At 51.4% G+C, this 17,440-nt stretch overlaps 1 protein-coding gene across 3 annotated transcripts in view; it reads left to right on the top strand.

Annotated features, from left to right (window-relative positions):
- Positions 1 to 5,693: 5,693 nt before the first annotated feature.
- Positions 5,694 to 17,440, top strand: part of TMEM51 (transmembrane protein 51) — a 55,627-nt gene continuing 43,880 nt past the window's right edge. For 2 of the 3 annotated variants that reach the window (XM_077899542.1, XM_077899549.1), the window contains exon 1: positions 5,694 to 5,818. The gene's annotated coding sequence lies outside the window, so the exon portion shown is untranslated. Of the gene's footprint in view, positions 5,819 to 12,834; positions 12,872 to 17,440 lie in introns of those variants that run through there. The other variant, XM_077899544.1, reaches the window with a different exon arrangement.

The raw sequence follows: 17,440 nt of genomic DNA, 5'->3' as shown, positions 1-17,440 counted from the left end.
GTCTGCAGCCGGCTCCCAACCTGGCGGCTTCCCTGCACCTGTGGGGCCCTGCTCTAGGTGCCTGCTGGGTGGGTGCATTGGCCTCTCCTTCCTGCTGGCAGAGCCTCCGTGTGGTTCGGGTGTCTGCGCCAACCCCAGTGACCCCAGGTGAATCCTGAGAGTCTACACCAGGCTCGAGGGCCCTTGCCGGTCATAGGTTGCAGAATGAGCATGTGACCCAGTTCTGGCAAGGGAGGTATAAAGGAAGTTTATGGGGAGCTTCTGGGAAAGGTTTCATCACTGATGGAAAAGGGACCACAGAGGAGTGACAGGGCCTGGGGCCTGAGGGTGCGATGAGTAACAGGGCTGAGCAAGTCAGAGGGCCCACCTGGTCACGAAGCCCTTGTGTCCTGGGCAAGAAGTCTGAACTCGGTGCTGAGGGCCCCCGGGGAACCCTGGCTCAGGTCTGGGTCACACTGCTGACCGTGAGACATGCAGAACGCATTCCAGGGGGATAGCCCGGACACAGGACACCAGGTAGGAAGGAGCTGGGTGAATTGTACTGAAGATGGGACACAGAGGAAGGTTCTAGGGGATGGGGCACCAAGGAATATGGGTGATAAAGAGAAAGAATCTCTGGCTGTCCGTGCTCAGGGGTCTCAAGAACCAGGATCCTAATGCCACGAGGTCCTCACTAGCTCCATTCTGGGCTGATTCATCTACACAGGCCCTGTTACAATGGTAACTGAGGCAGAGACATATTTTTCGAAGCATTTTTCAGAAAGTGGGATGAAAAGGATTTCATTTTTTTTTAATTTTATTTTTTTAAGATTTTATTTTATTATTTATTCATGAGAGACAGAGAGAGAGAGAGGCAGAGACACAGGCAGAGGGAGAAGCAGGCTCCACGCAAGAAGGCTGATGTGGGACTTGATCCTGGGACCCCAGGATTATGCCCTGGGCCGAAGGCAGGTGCTAAACTGCTGAGCCACTCAGGGATCCCCAAAGGATTTCATTTTAAACCAATAGTCCAACTACACGATTCCACCTTGCACTGTATGAGCAAGGTCTCTCGGCCACCCAGACCTGACTCAACCCTCCGAGAGGCTGGGCCAGTATGTCACGGTGATACCTGCGTGTAAGACACATCCCTTCCCGGTGACTAATGTGGACCACTCCAGGTGAAGTACACGTACATGTGTGATTTACTGCTGATTGCACGCAAGAGTCACACAGTGGAGACATTGCTCAGCTCCACAAGGGTTGAGAAATGAGCCCTCATCACAAGCCACCTGCTCAGAAAGGAGCGGAAGACTGGCAGCCGAGGGCAGACACAGGGGCAGCAGAGGGGGTGCTCCTGGGGGGCGATACACAGGGCTCCTGGCGCCTCCTTCTTGTGTTTTCTTAGCACACGCACTCACTGCTTTTCAATTTCTAAGGGTAACCACAGTTTGGTTTCATCCCTCCCATAATACACGTTATATATATTTTTTCTTCGAGAGAGAGAGAGAGTGAGCATGAACAGAAGGAGGAGCAGAGGGAGAGAGAGAGAGGGAGAACTCCAAGCTGACTCCACGCTGAGCATGTGAGCCCGACACGGGGCTCAATCCCACGACCCCACGATCATACCCTGAGCTGAAATCAAGAGTCGGACATTCAACTGACTGAGCCTCCAGGCGCCGCCCCCGCCCCCTGCAGCATACTTTCTATGCATAAGCAAATATATGTGTGTCTATATCTTAAAAAACAATAACAACGACAACATTTGTGTGGCCTCATAATGCTCAGTCTCCTGCCTCTCTCAATTCATGATCCAGCTCGGATATTCTTCCCAGGCAGCCCTAGCTCCTCCTTTCTCATGACCACATGGCATTCCTGCCCGAGCCCACGCCTCGGCTCGGCTCCCCTCTGCTGCTGGCAGTCACCCGTGGGAGCTCTATGTGGCGATCTGTCCCTCTAAGCAGGTTCTCAGCCTCACCTCCTGACAGACCGAGGTCAGGTCACCAAGCGGCGACAGTCTAATACTTTAAATTAGCTACTTGCCCGCTCACCGCTCAGCCAGAGGAAATAGAAATGTTCGCCAGCAGAAGGCTCAGAGCAGCATCCTCTCCTCTTAGATTTCAGTGTTTTGGAAACAGACAGGCTGATGCGCCAAGCGACCCGTGTTCCAAGGATCCCAGGCCGTTGGCGGGACACTGGGCCACATCCTGTCTCCCCTGACCCTCATCTTGGTGCCGCAAAGTAGGTATTATTAGCATCACTGTTTCTGCAGAGGATTTTGAACCTGAGGCTCAGAGAGGAGACGTCGTCTATCCAGGGTCACACGGCTCATAAGCGGCGGGGGACCCAGAAACGAAAGACAGATCTGATGAAATCCTGCGTTCCTCCTGAGTCCATGGTGCACAGTGTCACCGGCCTCTTGGGTGGACGCTTCGCTGAAAAGGTGGGTGACGTAAACAGCCGCCTGCACAGCTCAGCTTGCCAGACCTGCTGGCTTCCTCTAGTGCCTGTGACAAACTACCACAAGCGCCAGGCCTAGAAGAACACAGATTCATGAGCTCACCGTCCTAGAGGTCGGAAGCCCAGACTCGGCCTCAGGAGGCTAGAAGGAAGGCGTCAGCAAGGCCGCGCTCCTGCTGGAGGCCTAGGGGAGAACCCGTCCCCGGCCGATTCCAGCTTCTAGGGGCTGCTCGCCTGGCTCGGCTCAGGGCCCTTCCAGGAACCACATCACTCTGCACTGCTTCCGCACCTCTGCCTCTGTCTTAGAAGAACACCTGAGTCTATACTGGACCCGCCAGGACGATTCAGGATAATCGCCCCACCTCAAGGGGCATCTGCAAAGTCCCTTTTACCATGTCAGGTAACACCTTCCAGGTCCGGGGGATTAGAACACGAACATGGTTCAGCAGCCGTTATCCTGTCTATCCCGGGGGGCTCCTAGCATAGTGGTTAAGAGCAAGCATATACATCAGTTGGAATCCTGGCTCATCTGCTTGTTAGCGGATGGAGGTGTGTAATGTCTCTGAGTCCCAGTTAGCCTGACCCGAAACACTGGAATCATAGAATGTCCCTTCCAAGGCTGTTGAGAAGATCAACAGCAGTTAAATTAAGTCGGGTGCTTCCATGGGACCTAGAGAACCAGGGAAGAATTGAGGGAAAGGGCCATGAAGGGGTATGATGACAAGGAGAAACACGCTTCCCTTGAGTTTCTAGTTTCGTCTGTGGCTCCACTTTGGAGGAGATTTTCTCCAGCCTCTCCCCAGATTAGGCAGGATGAGCCTGCCTGAAAGGAACACTCCGAAGACGAGTTGCTGAGATGGGCCAGACCTGCCCAGTTAGGTTTGTGGCGGAACAGGGCGGGTCTGGAATTGGACCCTGGCACAGAAATGTCCTGGGGCTCTTTGCCTCCTGCCTGAAATGATCATCCCCAGTCCCGGCCTCTCCAAAGTTGGTCTTGCAGAGTGAAATGAAAGCCAGATTCTGGGTCTTATCGGAGAGCTACATGACTGTTTCTCATCAACCATTTGGAGCCTGGAAGGTTCCCAAATTCATTGTCTAAACGTTGTGAGGGTATACACAGCTCTCCAACGTGAGCTTGTTGTCACAGGTACCTGCCTACACAAACAGTTCTCGCCATTCAATAAACTAATGTTACTATTTGGGGCTTTCATTTGGCCAACACATATTTATCAAGCGCCTGCAGGCGGCGAGGGGAGAGGGCAGGAGAAATGGGCAGGACACAGGGGTCCCTATCCCCAAGGAGAGCGGGAGGCAGACTTGTAAAGGATTAGGTCACCGTGCAGAGTGAGACAAAAGTGACTTCTCTTCCTGAAAGACAGGAGAAGCAGGGAACCTTGTCTCAGGGGAGGGAGTGTGTGCAGAGTGACAAGGAATTCTTCCAAAGATGGGAGAGCACGGGCTCCGGAGCTGACCAACTGGGGTCTAACTCCTGATGCTTCGCAGCTGTGTGGCCTTGGGCACATGATGACCTCACTTCCCGAAGCCTCAGCTTTCTCTTCTTTAAAGTGGGTGTGACCCAAAAGCACCACTGGGGTTGTTGTAGGATTAAACGGGCGGGGAAGTGAGCGGCAGCCTGGCGATGGATTCAGGGTAAGGACGTGAGGAATACGCTCTTATTGTTATATTCATGGAGACTCATCACTGTTGCCCTAAATGCTTTCCTCATCCCCCAGATCACAAGTCAGCCCCAGATTTGCCTATTTGTGGACACCAGGGACCTGTTGAGCTGTTACTGTTCAAGTTAAAAAGCAACAGTGGGATGAAATTCCGACACGGGCCGATATAGGTCTACACACGGTTGGATGCTGTGTACCCTTGAACTTGGCAGTAGGGCAGTGAACTTGATTGCAGTTCCACGGCGACTGCGGGGTCTGATTTCTGCCCTGGACACAGCAGATTCCCAGTAGGAGGCACCTTCTGTCCTCCGCTGGGTTCTCTGACACCCAGCCAACGGCCTATTGGCCTTCCTCAGGGTTTGAACTTCAAAGGCCTTGACAGTCACAGGAGAAGGGGGCCCCCCACCTGGCTTCTCTTGGAATTCAAAACAATCTAAGATTGGGAGAGGCAGCGGGCTGTCTCCTCGCTCTGTGTTTAGAATCCAGGTTTTTTTTTTTTTTTTTTTTTTTTGGTCTGGCTGTGATCTCAGGTTTGGGTGCCCGGGAGGTTCCAGGGGGGACCTCCAGGTGGGGGGCAGAGGCAGGGCGGACCTAAGAGGCACCCTCACCAGTGCGGGTTTACTCTCCCCAGAGCCAGGCTTCAGGCAGCAGTTCTGGGGCTCTAAGCAGAGGGGGCCACCGCTTGCAACCTGGTGGTCAGAGTGACCCCCCCAAACCGTGTTTCATTGGGAAGGTTCTCCGGAAAGCTGGGAACGAAAGCAGCCAGCAGGGGAGATTCTCTGGGCCTAGGGGCCGCGGGCGCGGGCACCCTAATGGGCTCCCCCCGGGGGGCCGTGCGACCTGGAACACGCAGGGGGCGCGCAGGGGATGGGAGACGGGGTGGGGGGCCGGGGCCGAGGGCAGGAACTGACTCGCTTTTTAAAAACCTGCTTCCTCCTTTGCTACCTCCACCCATCAGTCACCTCGCAAACCACCAGCCCTGGGCGGTGCAGGCGGGTCCCAGCGCCCCGAACACGCCCAAGGGTGAAGAGCAAGGCAGCGGCCTCCCCAGGAAGCAGGGGGGAGCGGGCGTGGAGAGGCGGGCGCAGCCTGCGCCAGGTGAGCGCCCGGCCAGGTGAAGGCGCGGCAGTGCTGCACCTGCGTACTCGCGCCGCCGGAGTTGGGGGGCGGGGCAGGGGGGTCTCCCCAGGTCTAAACACTTAACTAACCTGGAGTCCCGAGTCGCCGGCCCCGGCCCCCATCCCTGGGGATGTCTGGGCTCCGGGCCCGTCCCCCATCCCTGCTTGGCCGACCCCGAGCGGCGGGGGGCGGGGGCGCTTGGCGCAGCGCCCCCCTCCCCGCACCCCTGCCCCGCGCGGGCGCGAGACCCGGGGCGCCTGGGCTCTGCGGGCCCCGGGGTGGGGGGGTCGGCCGGTGGGCGGCACCTCCCGGGGCCCGAGGCCGCTCCCGCCGGCGCCGCCCTCCGCCTCCCGCCGTCCCTCCCCCCTGCGCGCCGGCGCTCCGAGGCCGCGCTTCCTGCGTCCCCATCCCCGGCCGGGCGGGCGCTGCGCGCTCTCCGCCGCCGCCTCCCTCGGCCGAGACCCGCGCCCGCACCGCCGGCCCCGGGGCACAGCGCCCCGGAGGAGGCAGCCCGGGGCACGGGGTCGAGGAGCCCCGGTGCCCGCCCGCCCGCCCGTGACCCAGCGGGACCCGCAGCCGCCCCGGTGAGTCTGCGCCGCCGCGCCTTCCGCCCGGGAGGGAGCCGAGGGCCGTCGGGGTCGATGTGTCCGTCCGTCCGTCCGCCCGGGAGCTGCCCGTCCCGCGTGGGCCGCCGGGAGGCCTGCGGACCCGCACCCCTGCAGCCGCGCCCCGCCCCGCCGGTGCGGGACACCCGCCTCCCCGCAGCGCGCCGACCTCGGCCGGGCAGGCTGCGCGCCTCCGGGGCCCCCTGCTGGCGAGGACAGGTGCCAGCGCGGGGCGGGATTCGAACCCTCGGCCTGGCCCGCGAGGCACCTTCCCAGGAAGTCCCTGGAAACCACCCTGGCCTGGCGCTGCCCCATCGCTGCCCCTTCCCCCCTCCCTAACTCTTTTCTGGAAACCGAGGCTTTGGGGGGGATTTAGGTTCGCGGGGGTGTCCCGGCAGCAAAAAACGGTGAGAAACCGGGCGTGAGCGAAGTGAGGTCAGACTCAGCTTCCTCACTGTGAAATGGGCGTGATGACCTCCCGGGATGAGGCGTGCGGCCTGCAAGTGCCAGGTCTAATGGGAAGGGAAGGGAAGGGATGGGATGGGATGGTCACTTAGAGAAAGTTAGCTTCCCCAGCCTGCGGGCGGGGACAGCCCAGCCCCGCCTGGCCCTCCCTGGCCGGCAGCAGCCGTGGGGCACCTGCGCACCCTTGTCGGGCGAGCTTGTGCGGCCCAGGCCAGATCCCTCCTCGCGTCGTGGGTGGTCCAGGCCCCGGAATCCCTGCGGGGCCGTGTGGGCGGGGCCGGGACCAGCCCAGGTGGGCGAGCGCCGGGGAGGGGTTACCCTCTAGAGCTGGCTTCTCCAGTAGAAGGAGGAAGGTGGGCCCTGGGACCTGTGAACGGCTCTCACCCCAAGGAGACTTGTCACACAAAGATCTTGACCTCGGTTGATAGGAACAAATGGAATTGGGGAGGATCCCCGTTCCCTCCAGATGCTTCCCTCCGCCGCTTGCCAGAGGTCCTGCCCAGACTAGGAGAAAAGGCCGAAGAGAGGAAGGGGAAGAGGCTGGCGGTGCATCTGTTCCTCGCGATGCTCTGTCCGGTGGTTGGATGATGAAGGCCTCCTGGGCATCAAGCAGGGCCAGGCCTGTCCCTCGCGATGCAGAGCCTCGGGACCTCGAGAGATCCCGGCCTAGTAAATGACAAGTGTCGCTCAGAGGTGGTGATGCAGTCAGGCCCCAGCACCCCAGGCTGGTTGTGTGACCTGCTTCCCTGAGCCTGAGTGACAGCCTCCTAGGTGGGACCTTCGTGCCTAGCACACAGCAAGTGCTCTGTAGGAAGGAGAGAGAAAATACCCCAGGCTGAGGTGTGCCACGAGGTCCTGCTAGGAAAAGAATGTTGGAATAGTCGACAGTGTACTGGAGTCCCTCGGGGAAGGGGGCGAGGGGTGTCTGGGCAGATGGAGCAGCACGAGCAAAGGCCCAGAGGTGCGAAGGCACATGGGGCGTGGTGGGCCTGGGGGAGTGTGCTCAGGCCGTGGCAGATGGGTTTGTGGAAAGGTGGGGAAAGTAAAGGGAATGGAGGGTCTGGAATGAGCTAGACTAGATAGGCAGGGGGCCGGGCATTGCCCGTGGGACTTTTGCACGTGGATGCCTGGGAGCCATTGAACGAACGTGTGTTGACTGAGCACCTTCAGTGGGCCAGGCACCTTCTGGGTGCTCAGGACAGATCACTGAACAAGAACGACAAAGACAGACACAAATTCCATTCACGTTCTTTAAGCAGGGGAGTCATTTGATCCTGTTGATATGTGAGGAAGATAATTCTGGCTGCGTGGAAGTCTGTGGAGAGTCCGGGGAAGGCTGCGGGGAGAGGGGAGGCTGGCCTGCGGGGTGGGGGCGGTGGGGATGAAATGAGGGGCTGGCGTGGAGCCCCGCCCAGGAGCCAGAGATGAACAGGTGGTCTTCACACGTGACCACTGCTCAAGGGCGAGGTTTGTGGATTTGGTGTGAGGCCCAAACTGCCAGCCTGTCTCCTGCCAGAGAGCGCGGACGGGTGCCCGGGACCTTGGCAGGGCCCAAGCCCCTCCAGCCGTGAGGCCTCTCCTGCTCCCTGAGCTCCAGAAGGCACAAGGCCCTCTACGTGAGGGATGGCAAGCTGGAGGCAGAGCCAGCGGCCCACCTCCTGGGCAACCTGCCTCTCGGGGCTCCTGTTTTACTGGGCCGTGGTTCTGGTAAACGTTCTCTCCCTCTCTGGGGCTGGCGGTAAACCCCTCAGGACCCTCGGGCTGGAAGAGGGGCTTTGGCTCTGGGCTTCTCTCCCCCCCACCCCCCCAGTTCCAAAGTAAAGTGAATTCGAGGGACTGAGCAGAGTTTTCTCCCTAAGTGCTGGGGACGTTCCAGAAGCTCAGATGTCTTCTGTTGGGAATGTGGCGGGCGAGAGGTCTTGCATCTGGCTTCCGGCTTCTGGTCATGTCTGTTCTGAAGCTTGGTCAGCTCATTTCTTGCCATTGACAGCTGTAAGGGTGTCTCCCATGTTGGAGGTCTCCCTCTGCTGGGAGGGGGAACCACGCTGTTTCACCAGCCGCAGGAGGACCCCAGAATGTCTTGGGTGGAGGGGACCACTCTCATTTGACCAATAAAACTCAGAGCGGGGAAGGCCATAGAGCAAGTCAGCAGGGACTGCCACCCACCTCCTGAGCACTCCGGGGTCCCCTGTGTCCTCCCAGGAGACCTGGCCTGGACTCCAGCTTAGTACAGGTTTGGTGGTTTCTCAGGCTCTCCTTCTTGCCGGCCACTTCATAGAGTCTTGCCCCTCCCCGGCCTGGACAGGTGGCCTGGCGTTTTGGTTCTCTTCCTCTTGGACTGAGCCCCTGGTACACCGGCTGCCCCTCCTGGGAGCTCTGGGCCCCCAAAGAAACAGGCCGCTTGTTTGGTTTTCCCTGCCTCTGCCCCAAGACACCAGCCAGAGGCAGCCCTCCGAGGGTCCCTGCTGAGCTCTCCCACTAGCTGTGGCCTCAACCTGATTCTTGACTCCTCCCTCCCCTCAGCCCCAACCCTTATCTCGGGAGGCTGGTTGGCCCTGCCTTCTATCCAGTGTTGTTTACTTGGGCTAAGCTGCCAACAGTCTCTTATTCTCTCTTGCCCTAGATTTATCAGACTTAGCAGCCTTTAAACCTGAATGCCGATCCCTTTAGCTCTTAGGCTTCTGAAGCCAGAGGGGACCAGAGCCATCAGAAAGTCTAATCTGCTTATTTTATAAATGGGGAAACTGAGGCCCAGGGAAAGGAAGGCACTGGCCTGAGTTCAGAGGTAGGACTAGACCCCGTTTCCTGATTTCAAGGATGGTTCTTGAAAATAAACCAAAGCAGTGAAATCAGAGGAGCCTCTTTCTCTCTACTCTCCACACTGGATGTTTTGGAGACATCCACAGTGACGTATCCAGGAGGGGTAAATGCTGAGGGACCTGGAAGACGGGTGCACATTGAGGAGTATATATCTTGGGGCACCTGGGGGGCTCAGTGGTGGAGCGTCTGCCTTTGGCTCAGGCCGTGACCCCGGGGTCCTGGGATTGAGTCCCACATCGGGTTCCCTGCAGGGAGCCTGCTTCTCCCTCTGCATCTGTCTTTGCCTCTCTCTGTGTCTCTCATGAATAAATAAATAAAATCTTTTAAAAAAATGAAAGAAGAAGTATATATCTTGACATTTTCAAGTTCTATCTGCTCAAACTGGCATTAAGGCCAGAGAATAAGCTAGTGATTAACCGACATTATTTGCTGCTCCTCTAAGCATACAGGCATTTAAGGTTGTTTTCTCCCCAAAATTACAAAGGAAGGACACGCTCATCATAGAAAACTTGGATGGAAAACATCACGATATGCTGGCAACCACTGTTGATGGGTGTTTACACAGATTTTTTTTGTTCGCTTGCTTGCTCTGCTACTTCATACCCTGGTTTTTCAGTCCGTCGTCATAACGTGCATTTCCCCGTGTGACAGCACGCCCAGCTCCTACCTGTCAGTCTCACGCACTTCTACCATCCGATGGCTGGAGATGACTCAGGAGGCCAGCTTTCTGTGGCTCTGTCAGAACCCTCCAGCAACCAAAATCCTCGCACGCCATGCAAATTATTCACCTCCGTGGGACTTCAGGGGGCCATTTGTCCGCACTGCCGTGGTGTGGGGAAGGGCATGTTTACAAAATGTAAAGCAAAAATCAATTCTTAGGGAGCCTCTTAGAAACGGAGGAAGTTAGGCATCCAGGTGGCATGGGTGTGATCCAAAGATTACAGAAGGGAAGAAGATGTCTTTGTTTCCTCTCATTTTTTGCTGTGTTGGTTTTAACCCAGCCAAGTGCTCCCACCCCACTGCTACCACCCTTGCCCTGAATCTCCCCAGGGTTCGGCACTGGGGTGGCAAATGTGGGTTCCTAGGAAAATCAGTACTGTATTGGCTTGCTTGTCTCCAAGCCCTGCCTCTTGGACAGCAAGTGTTTCAGTGGCAGACAATTGAGTTGCCTACTCAGGTGATCCAGGCTGGGTCACCTTTGGGACAGGGTCTCCTGGCAACTCTCAGACTCTAATGGGGTCACAGCTTTGGTAATGCCATATAAATTGTCAATGCTAGAAGTGACCTCAGAGGATCCCTTAGGCCAGTGCCTGCAGACTGTGGGCAGCAACTTAGTGGGTTTGAAAATCAGTTACGTAGTTTTCCACTGGCTTTTTAAAAGTGAAATAGAAGAAAGCCGACTAGAAAACAGCGTGTATCTCACGACAGGAGATGCATTCTTCAAGGAAACGTTCATCTCAATTTTCTGGGTGCGGGTATGCACTGAGTCACCAGATAAATATATTTCCATCTGCCTGGTAAGAACCTTGGGTAGCCCTGCTCCTGTCCGTTGGTTTGGTTTTTGTTGTGTTTTTTTTTATTTTTTTATTTTTATTTTTTTAAAGATTTTATTTATTCATGAGAGACAGAGAGAGAGACAGAGACACAGAGACACAGAGACACAGGCAGAGGGAGAAGCAGGCTCCATGCAGGGAGCCCGACGTGGGACTCGATCCCGGGTCTCCAGGATCACGCCCTGGGCTGAAGGCGGCGCTAAACCGCTGAGCCACCTGGGCTGCCCTGTTGTTTTTTTTTAAATTGGGGTACAGCTAACATGCCATATTATGTGTTTCAAGTATACAACATATGTATCCATTGCAAAATGATCCACACAGCAAATCCAGTTGCCATCTGCCACCTGACAAAGTTAACAAGATGTTACTGACTGTGTTCCCCATGCTATACATTATATCCCCCTGACTTCTTTGTTTGATTACTAGAAGTCTGTCCTTCTTTATCCCCTTCACCCATTTTGCCCCCACCTAGCCCCCTCCCCTCTCTCAACCACCAGTCTGGTCTCTGTATCCATGAGCCTGGAGTTTGTTTTGTTTCTTAGATTCCACATATTTGTGAAATCCTGTGGTGTTTGTCTTTCTCTGCCTGATTTATTTCACTCTGCCTAATACCCTCTAGATCTGTTGCTGCAAATGGTAAGATTTCATTCTTTTTTATGGCTAGGTAGTACTTTTTTGTGTATATAAATATTTATGTCGAGTCTTCTCTATCTGCTCATCCAATGATGTGCACTTGGGTTGTTTCCATGTCGTGGATTTTGTTTGTAGTGTTTTTTGTTTTCTTTGTATCGGTATCCAGTAATGAAATTGCTGGATCATAGGGTAGTTCTATTTTCAGTGTTTTGAGGAACCTCCGTACTTTTTCCCACAGTAGCCATACCAATTTACATTCCCACCCACAGTACGCAAGGGTTCCCTTTCTTCCACATCCTTGCCAGCGCATGTTATTTCTTATCTTTTTGATGACAGCCATTCTGACAGGTGGAGGTGATAGCTCATTGTGGTTCTGATGTGCATTTTCTGAGGCTGAGTGATGTTGAGCATCTTTTCGTGTGCCTGTTGGCCATCTGGATGTCTTCTTTGGAAAAATGTCTACTTAGATCATCTGTTTATTTTTTTAATCAGATCCTTTGTGGGCTTCTTCTGTTGTTGAGCTGTGTGAGTTCTTTATATATTTTGTGTATTAACCCCTTATCAGACATATCATTTGCAAATGTCTTCTCTCATTCTGTAGGTTTTCTTTTCATTTTGTTTTCTTTAGGTTTCTTTAGGTCCCATTCTGTAGGTTTTCTTTGCGGTATGGAAGCTTTTTAGTTTGACATAGTCCTAGTTGTTTATTTTTGCTTTTGTTTTCCTTGCCTTTGGAGTCAGATCCAAAAAAACATCGCTAAGACCAATGTCAGGGAGCTTAGGGCTCCTGTCTTCTATCAGGAGTTTTGTGGCTTCAAGTCCTACATTCGAGTCTTTAATCCATTGTGAGTTAATTTTTGTGTATGGCGTAACGGTCCACTGCTTTTTATATTGGGATCCTGGGAAACTTGGAATTTTTTGGACGGGTCCCAGAAGCAGTCAGACGTTTGCAGGGACAGAGTGGTGGGAGGCAGGGCCAGCTGGAAGGAAGCTCTGTTTACAAGTGTTCCAGATGTCGGGGTGTGAAAGATTCCTTTAAAAAAGTTCTGTGGCTTTAAAAACAAAATGAAACAACAGGCTAGAAACCAGTGCTCATCTAGCCACCTCAATTCTTAGAAAAGAAACAGAGGCCAGAAAACAGAGAGTCAGTAGGGGAAGGTGGGCTCTCCGGCCACACGCTCAAGGACCTCTAAAAGTAGCCCCCTGACAGCTCTCCAGATGAGGTGCCAAAGTCAGTGTCAGAGCTGTTGGCCTGAAGCCCACACTCACCGTGAGCCCACGTCCCCCACAGGCCACATTGTTAATGTACACTAGGAATTCATGTTTATCATAAAACCCATTAACTGTCATGCTAATGGCTCAGTTTATATTGCTACGGTGCACAAAATATTAGTTTGTTCAATGCCAGCATCTAAAACCCATCACAGGATTGGTAAGTCCATTTTGGCATTTCTTCTTTTTTTAATGTCCCCAGAGCTTCACTAATGGAAGCATCCAAGAGGTGATGGGCCCAAGGTCACCCGGCAAATCCTGGCAGATCCAGGGTGAGGACTCACCGTGGTAGGTGAGTTCCTTTCTTAAAGACTGTGGCCTCACAGGATGTACAGTTCTGGTTGTCTCCAGAAGGTTCTGCTGTTTCTTTGATTCAGGGTGTAGAACCAGGTGGCTCTAATTCTTGGTGAATTTTATGTCTTTGCCACTTTGTCCTCTCCATATCTGGTCCGGGAGAGAGAGGAGAGAGAGAGAGAGAGAGAGAGAGAGAGAGAAAGAGAATTTACCTACCTTAACCTTGTTCTACATTTTCCCCACGCCTACTGGCTGGGCTTGCAGAGGGATACCTCATTTCATTATGTTTTGTAGAAACTGTGTCTATTACAAATTGAAGATTTGTGGCAACCTAGTGTCCAGCAAGTCTGTTGGTGCCATTTTTCTAACAGTATTTGCTCACTACCGGGTCCCTGTCACATTTTGGTAGTTCTTGCAATATTTCAGATTTTTTCCTTATTACTTTGTATGGTGACCTGTGATCAGTGATCTTGCCGAAAGCTCAGATGATGGTTAGCATTTTTTAGCAATAAAGGACTTCTCAATTAAGGCATGTACATTGTTTTTTTTAGACACAATGCTGTTGTACATTTACTAGACTCCAGTATGTTGTAAACATAACTTTGTATACACTGGGAAACCAAAACATTCATTTGACTTGTTTTATTGCCATATCCACTCTCTTCCAGCGGTCTAGAACTGAACCTGATCTCTGAGGTATGCCCATACTGGCTAGGGTATAGGCATTGTTCATTGACACGTGGTAGAGGAGGATCTGATTTAAAAACATGCTTTCAAAAAAATAATAAATAAAACACGCTTTCAAATATTATGTCTTAATTAACTGCAGTTTGGATGATAGCAATTATGTATCAGAGTTGTCCTTGGGTCATTGGTTTCAAATAGTGACAGGTGCAAATTCTTCTATGGTGGTGGGGGAACATTATCTTTGGCTCATCACAAGCTGTGACTTTTAACTAACGTACCGGTATGTTCTGTGTGCCAGGGTGAGCTAGAGGGCCAGCTCCCGCCCCCCAGATGGGGCTGATCAGCCTGGGGGGCGGGGGTGGGGAGCTGGCTGTAAAGGCACCATCGCAGTTCTGCCGACAGTGATGAGGTAGCCCAGGAGCCAGAAGAGGAAATTTCACCCAGACCTAGAGTGTCAAGGACGGGCTTTCAGAAAGCTGAATCTAAGCTGAAATCTGAAGAGGGGCAGAAGGTCAGCAGCAGAAAAGGGGGCACCTGGAAGAAGCAACAGCCTGAGTAAAGGCCCCAAGATAGAGAAGAGCTTAATTCACATGGGCAGATACTAGATGTGAAGGATGGGATGGGAGAAACCTTTTGTACAATTTCTTCTTAAAAGTCATTTTGGAAGTAAGACTCATTCATTCAGCCAGTATTTATTGAGTTTTTTCTACAGGCCAGGTGTTCTGGGTTTGGGAGACATCAAGGAGACATGGTCCCTGCTCTCGTGGAGCTGACATTTCATTGGGGTGGAGCAAGGAATTAGTAAATTAGGACACAAATAAGTGAAATCAAGAATCTAATAAAGAAGTAAAATCTTTACCACTCCCTCAACTGCCTACAGGATCAAGGCTAAACTAAGACACTCAGCCTTCAAAGTTCTAAAGACTGGAGTCTCCTAAATACTGGACTCCTTAGAGTTCAGGCTCAGTTTCCCCTTCCAGACCCATTGCTTCTGCCCCAGCTCCTCCCCCCAAACAATGGAGGAGTTGTAAAGAACCAGAACCACTGCCCACCTCCACCTGCCTCCTACACCCCCACCCACAGCCATGAACTATGATGGTTTTCTCTTCTATTCCTTCTACTTTTCTGCCTAGACCATTCTCTGTCCTAAACAAAACTCTTTTTTTTTTAAATATGTTATTTATTCATGAGAGACACAGGGAGAGAGAGAGAGAGAGAGAGAGAGAGAGAGGCAGAGACACAGGCAGAGGGAGAAGCAGGCTCCATGCAGGGAGCTCGACGTGGAACTCGATCCCGGACTTCCAGGATCACGCCCCGAGCTTAAAGCTGCGCTATACCGCTGAGCCACCCGGGCTGCCCCAAAACTCTTAAAAAAAAACACACACACACACCCAAACTCTATTTTGGAATAATGTTATAATTTATAGAAAAGTTGCAGAAATCATACAGCTTTCCTATATCCTTCACTCAGCTTACCTTACCTAACATGTACATAACAAAACTGAGGAATTCGAATTACCGCTCACAAAATGGTGGACTTTATTTGGATTTCACCAGGTTATTTTGTTGTTGTTTCTGCTCTGGGATCCATTTCAAGACACCACACTGCATTCAGTTGTCCTGTCTCCTTTGTCTCTCATGGCCTATCACAGTTTCTAGGGGTATTCTTGAATTTTGTGACCTTGAAAGCTTTGAGGAGTACTGGTCAGTATTCTGTAGAATGTCCCTAACTTCAGGTTTGTCTGATGTCTCATAATTAGACTGGGATTTGGGGTTTGGGGAAAGAATACGACAGTGGTGAAGTATCCTTATCATTGCATCATGTTGGGATTTACCTCATATATAGCAACATGACTCAACCTGTGGTGCTGACCTTGGTCATTTGGTTAAAAGTGGTGTCTGTAAGACTTCCCCACTGTAGAATTACTAGAGCCCCTTTTGGGAGGGGGCTTTTAAAGGATGATAGTCAAAAGTAAAATCATAAAATAAATGACTGAAAATGGTTGATAGATTAGGCTCCTAAAATTAAAAAGCTTAAAAAAATTTTTAAAAATTAAATTAAATTAAAAAGCTTCAGTACAGCAGATGATACACTGGAGCAACATTTGCAACAGGGGGTGGACAAGGGGCTGTTTTCTAAACACAGACCGAGTTTTTCCACTTAGTATGAAAAGCCAAAGTCCCTCAAGAAATGGAAAAACAAAAAACAAACAAAAGAAATGGAATAAGGAAAAGATGCTGTTGGCCAAAAAGCATGTAGGGGTGGGGGGAAGAGAAAAAAAAAACCAATCAAGAAATGTAACCATGATACACCAATGTTTTCTAATTAATTGTCTGTATTCAAGAGTCCCCATAATATCAGGATCACCCACTGATTTTATTTTTATTAAGTTTGTATTCAAATTTCGGGTAGTTAACCTAGAGTGTAATAATAGTTTCAGGTGTACAATATAGTGATGCGGACTTCTGTACAACACCCCGTGCTCATCGCAACAGGTGACTGATAGTCTCCTTTATTCCAAGATAGTCCCCAAAGCGTGTTTGGTCTCCCGTGGCACTGATACATTTGAAGAGATGAAGCTGATGTCTTCATTGTTTGCTTTTCACCTCATGGCTGGTTGAGTTTTAAACTTTTATGGCAAGAAATTTTCACATATGCTGTGGTATAGTTGTCATTGCATCACATCAAGAAGCATTGGAGGTCAGAGCTCAAGAAAGAAGATGAAAGAGAAGAAAGAGAAGGAGAAGGCGGGGGAGGCAGAGAAGGAGAAATGTCCTTAGCCAGTAAGCACATGGGGGAAAAAACCCCAACATTCACCCTCATCATATTAAAGAAAATGCTGCTTAATACCATCAGGGTGCCTGGGTGGATCAGTGGTTGAGAGTCTGCCTTTGGCTTATGTCATGATCCTGGGGTCCTGGGATCGAGTTCCGCATTGGGCTCCCCATGGGGAACCTGCTTCTCCCTCTGCTTGTGTCTCTGTCTCTCCCTGTGTCTCTTATGAATGAATAAATAAATAAAATCTTTTTGAAAAACCCAATACCATCATTCATATATGAAATTTTAAATGTTTTAAATGTTTCAAAATTTTAAGTTAAAGAGTGCTCATCTTTCATGAGCTCATGGTGGGGACGAGGACAGTCTGAAATGCATCTCAAAGCTTAAAAAAACACAGCAGTTTCAATACCAAGAGTTTATCCAGAGGAAACACGATTGTGTAAGGGGTTGGTTTCAATACTGTTATTTTTAAAAATAGCAATAAAATTAGAAGCCAACCATGTGTCTGGCCATAAACGACTGGTTAGTTATGTAAATGATGAGTCCTTCACATACCAGAATATTCCTCAACCATTAGAAGTTATGGTTTCAGTGAATTCTGATGATGTGCAAAATTGTTCGTTATATAGCAACATTTTAAAAGTTAGGTCACCAAGCCGTGTTACAGTAAGATCTCATTTTTGTAAGAAAGAAAGAAAGAGAAGAAGAAAAAAGAAAGAAAAGAAGAGGAAAGAAAAGAAAAGAGGAAGGGGAAGGGGAGGAAAGGAAAAGAAAAAAGTATGTTTGCTTACAAAACACAAGAAAGTCTGAACACCATGGATGTTATCAGTAGTCACAGATGGCGAGCTTATCGGTGATTTTCATATCCTTTCTGTTAATCTAGATTTATTAATGTTTGTTTAATAAAGAAGCATTGGTTTTATAATAAGAGGAAAATGTTTTCTTTTTTTAAAAAATCCCCTGGGGTTGTAGTGGCTCCCCCAAGGGTGACTGGGAGGTAGGGTATTTGTGAGCTCTGGAGGGCTTGCATAGGTTGGCCCCTGGTCCAGGTGGTCCTTTGATGATTTTAACTTTGAGCATCTGATTCTCCCTTCCCAGGCT

Source organism: Canis aureus, chromosome 5, assembly GCF_053574225.1.
Source record: "Canis aureus isolate CA01 chromosome 5, VMU_Caureus_v.1.0, whole genome shotgun sequence".
Classification (NCBI taxonomy): domain Eukaryota; kingdom Metazoa; phylum Chordata; class Mammalia; order Carnivora; family Canidae; genus Canis; species Canis aureus.
The sequence above is the reverse complement of the archived record's forward strand: the minus strand, read 5'-3'. Positions and strand labels throughout refer to the sequence as shown.